Below are 6,779 nucleotides of genomic sequence, written 5' to 3'. Positions count from 1 at the left end.
CCAAAAGTGGGACGCCTGGTCACCTTGGGCATGTGGTATGTCAGAGGAAGCACAGAGCATGAGCCAAAGACCTGACTCACGCCAACAGGGAAGTAAGGTCTGCTTGAAAACTCAAAGGTGATAGAAAACTAACCAGGACTGAAAGGGAGAGAACAGTGTTGCAAGGAAACAGAAGGAGGATGTTCAAGGTAGAAGGAATAACAGAGCAAAAGAACAGTCTGTGCATTTCACTAAGGCATTTTCCAGGCCTGTGTGCACAGCTATGATGAGAGTGTAGACAGGATGTTGCAGGGGAAGCAGTTACTTCATGCAGGGAGGTACGCATGTGGTATGGATTGAGGGCTTTATAATCGGGCCAATAAATACCTATTGAAAAGGTATTCAGTGAGGAATTAACACTACAAGATTGTTATTTTCTGAATATGACTCCTTGAAAGGTAAATGAGAATTCAAATAGCCTGGTGCCAAGAAGTCCAGTTACAAAGCTTTTATAATAAAAGATACAATAGAAGATGATTATCAGAGCCAAGGCAGTGACAGTCAGGAAACAGAAAAGAATCTGGATTCTCCAGATAGTAACTTGAGGATGCCATGGATTTGCACTGGATTTGGAGATATGAAAGCAATACAATCTGTTCGTGTGGCTGGGTCGATGACATTGCTTTTCTCGAACCTATAAGGAAGGCATCAAAAAGGGAATTGCAAGTCAAGAAGTTATGGAGATTTAAAATTCCTTGACATTAAGAGCCATGAATTCTTAGCAACAGTGTTGGTTAACTTAACTATATACAATCTTGTTTCTTCTGAGTTTCTTGTTACATAAACTCTTTAAACAAATTCAGTAAAAGTTTATTGAATGAATGATTAAAATCAAGAATGAGTGTGAGGGAATTTATAACTGAATAAATTATGTTAGCTAATGAAGGAGTAAATGAATGAGAGAAAAAAAATCAAGGGAAGAGAGATACAATGAACATATGGAAGGTTTCCTCATCAGCAAGGGTGGTAAATCTTACACTGAAAATAGAGCTTCCTGGACTAGGGGTATCTAGTACTTAAGGTGCTAAATGTAGCCTGAAAATAAAAATGCAGAAAAAAGTAACACTGGGGCCTGAGAAAGCTTCATTTAAGAATGTACAGGCTTCTCAAAACTTTAATGCTATTAGAAGAAAATATGGGGGGAAAGCTCCATGATGTTGATCTGGGCAATAACTTTTTGGATATGACCCCAAAAGTATAGGTAACAACAGCAATAATAGACAAATGGAATTGCATAAAACTGGAAGGGTTTCCAGCAAGAAAATAATCAACAGAGTGATGAGATAGCCTACGGATGGAAGAATATATTTGCAAACTATACAGCAAATAAAGGTTAATATCCAAAACGCATGAGGAATTCAAACAACTCAATAGTAACAAATAAGGTGACTAAAAAATGGATAAAGACCTGAATAGGCAATTCTCAAAAAACATACGAATGGCTAACAGGGATATGAAAAAGGGCTCAACATCAGTAATCATCATGGAAATGTAGACTAAGGTCACAAGGAGCTATCACCTTACACATGTTAGAATGGCTATTATCAAAAAGACAAAAGGTAAGTGTCGGTGAGGTTGTGAAAAAAAGGGAAACCCAGGTACTGTTGGTGTGACAGTAACAAGGCCATTATGGAAGACAGTATAGATGTTACTCCAACAATTAAAAAGAGAAATACCAGAAGATCCAGCAATCCTACTACTTGGTATACATCCAAAGGAATTTAAATCAATATATGGAAGACTCCTATGTTCACTGTAGCTTATTCACAGTAGCCAAGATATGGAGATATGGAATCAACCTAAATGCCATCAACAGATGAGTGGATCAAAAAATGTGGTGTATATATACAATGGAACAAAATTCAGCCATAAAAAGAAGGAAATTCTGCCATTCAGCAGCTTAGATGAACCTGATGACACTAAGGAAAATAAGCCAGACACAAGAAAATATGATGTGATCTCACATTGGCATAAAGTGTTGAACTTACGGAAATAGAGAGCAAAATAGTGGCTACCAGAGGCTGCAGGTAGAGGGATTGGGGAGATGGTGGTCAAAACAACACAAAATATTAGTTAGACAGGAAGAATAAGATCAAGAGAGCTATTATACATAATGGTACGTACAGTTAACAAAAATGTATTGTATATTTGAAAATTGCTGAGAGAGTCGATTTTAAGCATCACTGCCACCGAAGAATAATATGTGAAGTGATGCAGGTATTAAATGGTTATATTTAGCCATTCCTCAGTGCATGTATGTATCAAAACATGTTACACACCATAAATATATATGATGTTGCTTGTCAATTAAAACAAACAAACCAAAAAATAAGAGGCAAAATAAAAAAAGAATGAAGAAGCTTGCATATTTTATAGATGTTGCTTTTTCAGAGATAAACAGGTAAATAATGATATCCACATTAATCCTTTAAAAGAAGCACAGTTAGGAATTGAGATTCTGGTGTATTGAGTGCTGACGTCTGTCTTGGTACATCCTTGAATGCATACCTGCTTATTCAATGATCATGTTAGTATTGTTTGGTTGGTAAAAGATAAAGAAAGGAGCCAAGCGGTTTCATTTCATACCTGGAATCTAACCTCCAGGCGCATTGTAAGCTAAAATCTATAAAACAAACATCAGGATCTAATAGAACATAGTTCTTAGTTTGCTGCACTTTAGCATCTCTCTGACCATACATATATCACACATGCAACTGGAGGTAGAAAAAAGTGGATACCAAAATAGAAGAACAATGGGCATCGGCCCAGGTATGCTACATTGTCAGATCATCAGATAAGTAAGCTTTTCCACCCTTACAAGGTGCTTCTTTCAATTGTCAGCATACTTTACAATTCAGAATGGAGAGTCCCAGTGTTGAAAGATAGAATGCCTTGGCTGATAGAAGTATTAAGATGTAAAGTAAGAACCCAAACCTGCTAGAAAAAAGGAAAATCTTAGGAGCTTACTGTGGGACATATAGCTGTGAGTCAAAAGCAGAACAAACATGATTTCTCTTACACTTGAACTATTGTGTTAGTTTCTACATAAGTATTACATTTTTAAATATTAATATTTCTAGGTTTCTATTCTGTTGTTCAGACCTCCCAGAAATTAATAGGATTTTTAGCTCCTGCATAATCATTGGCTGTTTGAGAAAAGGTTCATCACACAAGAATGTAGAAAGGCTTTACCACTTATTTCATCATAATTATTTAACATTAACAAATATTTTTGTCATCATCTTTAAATGAAAATAATCATCATCTTTGGGACCATTGAAAATATTAAATGATTTCATGTATGCCAACAATTTAACATACATAATACTGACCCATGTTAGGTATGTAAGAGAAGCTAACACAATTGATTTAACAGTCTAGACTCCAGGAGAAACAAAACAGACACTTTTCCCAGCCAGTTCCTTCAGTCAGACATGCCCTGATGGATATTCTTTCTGATCCTGATAACACCTTGAGTGATTCCTTCAGCTTTCTAGTTATGTTCATAGCATAACATTGTTATGAAAAAATATTTCACTTTCACGAAACTTCACTTTCGGATATTAGACAGTCTTGTCTAGACCAAAAGGGCAATTTCCTATCCAATTCAAGCAGTCTACCCTCCTGTCAATTTATACATGAGCCAGGCTTAGCAACCTACATGGGGGAAGAAGGGCTTTGATCCTTCCTTTGCTTTCATTTCTCCTTCTCACACTCCTTATTTGCTCCTTCTTTTCCTTCTTGTTGCTTCCTGGTCCTCTTCCCCCTCCACCATATTGGTACCCAGTGGGAGGCATGGACAGAGATGTTGTGACAATGTGGCCACCTGTTCCCTCAGTGTGGGGGATGCCCACACGTAGCGCCTTCTCTGTGAAGCACATTCCCCACTCTCCCTCATGCTTCGACAGGGACTTCCCTGCTGCACAATTTTCTCAGGCCGGCAACACAGTACCCAGTTGCCCTTTCACAACAGCTCTCTGTTCCTCTCCTTCTACCAGCAGACACTCCTATAACTTCCCACTTCTGGGACACTTTGTCTAGGCAAGCTATCCTCCTTGGCATGGCTCCATGGAAATATCTTAAACCTAGTTACCTTCCAAAGTGAAGAGTTAGCCCACAGAAAATTCATGCATTTTTGTCAAACCAAAAGTAGAAAGTCTCATTTTCCTAGTGCCTTCCTCTCTTGTCCTGCTGTCCCAGACCACTCCACTAAGATTCCCAACTTTAGAATGTTCCATGTAGGACCCAAAGACCAGTCTTATTCATATATACTCCAAAACCCTCAGAACACACATCAAACGTTTCCAAGAGTTGCTCCTGTCTCAGAATAAAACAAGTGAACAAGCTTCTGCAGCTGAGCAGACAACCAGAAGGCGTAAAATGTCATTTCCATCTTGCAACCACTTCGGATCTCTGAGGGATCCCCCTGGAGCCTCTCTCATTTGGCTTGAAGATAAAAGGGAGGAGAAAAAATACTTTACCCTTAAATCTATGAGTTTTAACTCATGGATTTTTTTCTTGATTTTCTGTCTTCTGACTACATTGGTTTAATAGTAGTAGGCAAAAGGAAACTTTAAATCACCCTTTGGATGAGATTTTGTTTGTCTGTCTGGGGAGGCTGACCTGTCCACGGTAGGATGTTTACCTGCATCCCTGTTTTTTACCCATTAATGACAGTAGCATCTTCTCACTCTGAGGCTTGACAATTATAAATGTCTCCCGACATTGCCAGATATTCTGTGTGGGCCAAAATCTCCCCATCCGAGAATCTCTGCCCTTGAAGGGTGGCAAAATGGCCATAGCTGAATGCTCTCTTTAGCTCTGAAGGTATTCTTCGTAGTCCTTTACTTTAGGGTTTTAAATAAAATTTTAAAACAACACAAAAAGTTCATAGCTATTCCCCACCCCTTAACTCCCTTGATTTAGTGACATTCACTCTTTATTTACTAAATAGTCACTTTCTGTTATGTAACAGACACTGTCCCAAACAGTGACTATACAGACCCTACCCTTGGGGAACTACTTGAGTACATACTTGAGTCATGATAAAGACTTCAGCAGATAACCAATATGATAAAAGTGGAGATTGACTCCCATCTGGACATAATTCTGTGTGATGAAAAGAAAAAGGATTTGGGAGAGCCACAGAGACAAATTAAGAAACAGTTACAATTTTTTTTAAAGGAATAATGATCTGAATATAACCCCTGAAGATAAAGAGAAAGGAATAAAACTGGAAAAGAATTTAAAGAAAACTGATAGAATTTTGTTAAGTGGCTGATAGATGGAAATAAGAGGAAAAAAAGAATTATTCAGCTTCTGTTTCCCTAAGAGGAGATGTATCACAAAAGTCCTGTCACTAGTAAATAGAGAATTATTGAGATTAAAAGAAAACTGACAGGCAGATGATTAGCGCAAAAGCAACCACACGCTCAGTTTTTGGTTATTTATATTTGGTGAGTTTAACTTGAGGATAGGCATTTCAAGGCTATTCTATATATAGCATCCAGGATAAGGACTTCTCCCACAAAGATGCTTTGTTCATCACCTCATTTCCCTCTAAAGCTCTTAAGATACATACAAGTGGATTAGTTGATCCCTCCATTATGTTTTAAGAAAAATACCATACAACTAACTCATATTCTTAAACTAGCATCTAGACTATAAAACACAAAATTTAAATTGCTTCTCTAATAATTTTACATAATCAGAATCAGCCTGAAGACAAAAAGAAAATCTTTCATTGTTACAGATAGGAGACAAATCTTCACAGGTCCTTAAGATGACAGTTATTTTAAAAATAAAGACTAATTAAAAATATGAGAAGAATTTATTTAAAATAGTAGGGCAATTGGACAGCACTTGTTAAAATAATCAGATTCCAAAGATAGTGTGAAAATATAATTCAAGTGGCCATAGGATTACTTAGCTAAAAAAAGTTTTAGGAGTGATGACAATTGGAATTATTTCTTATTCCTTCTATTTTCCCCTTGTTCAATTACATTTTCTCCAATTTTAAATCAAGGAGGTTAAAATTTGTTCTATGGGCATGAATCCATTACCTCATGATCCCCTCATGCCTCCGTCAACTACCCCACAGCTCCCACACTGAATCCTTCATTATCTCCTTCGCTTCTGTTGAAGTCTATAAAAATAGAGGGGTTTTGTTTAAGTCCTAAGTCCTGGATTCAGATCCCAGAAACACCCCTATAAGGTTATTGTATAAACTTAGGAAAGTACTTCTCTAAGACTTCATTTCTTTAAGAGGAAAGATATTATTACAACCATGTATGGGAAATATTAATTAAGTTAAATAAGGACGCATGCAACGTGACAAGTGCAGAGTCTGTTTTAGTTGTTTTTCCGTTTTCTTCCCTTTTCCTTCTGATACATTATTTAGTTAATAGGAGCTATGGAAATACTTCATTGCAGCAATCGTCTGATTTCTTTTCTGAATGTATTTATCTACGAAGTTTTTGTTTCTGGTCCTTATCTTAAACATTGTTATTGTTGTTAAATTTTAAGCCTTTATAATTTTGTGGAGGCAAAAAGTAGAACCCTAATAAACACATGTATATGTAAAAATTTTTTAAAAATTTAAAAAAAATAAAAAAATCATAACATAACAAGTACAGAGTTCATTTTAGTTGGTTTTCTCCTTCCCTTTTCTTCCTGCTAATTAACTTAGTAATAGGATCCATAAAAGACACACTACACCTGCTGTGTGTTTGCCACTATAT

This window comes from Otolemur garnettii, unplaced genomic scaffold (assembly GCF_000181295.1).
Source record: "Otolemur garnettii isolate 467f Iridium unplaced genomic scaffold, OtoGar3 scaffold00006, whole genome shotgun sequence".
NCBI lineage: Eukaryota > Metazoa > Chordata > Mammalia > Primates > Galagidae > Otolemur > Otolemur garnettii.
Note: the sequence above shows the minus strand (reverse complement) of the source record.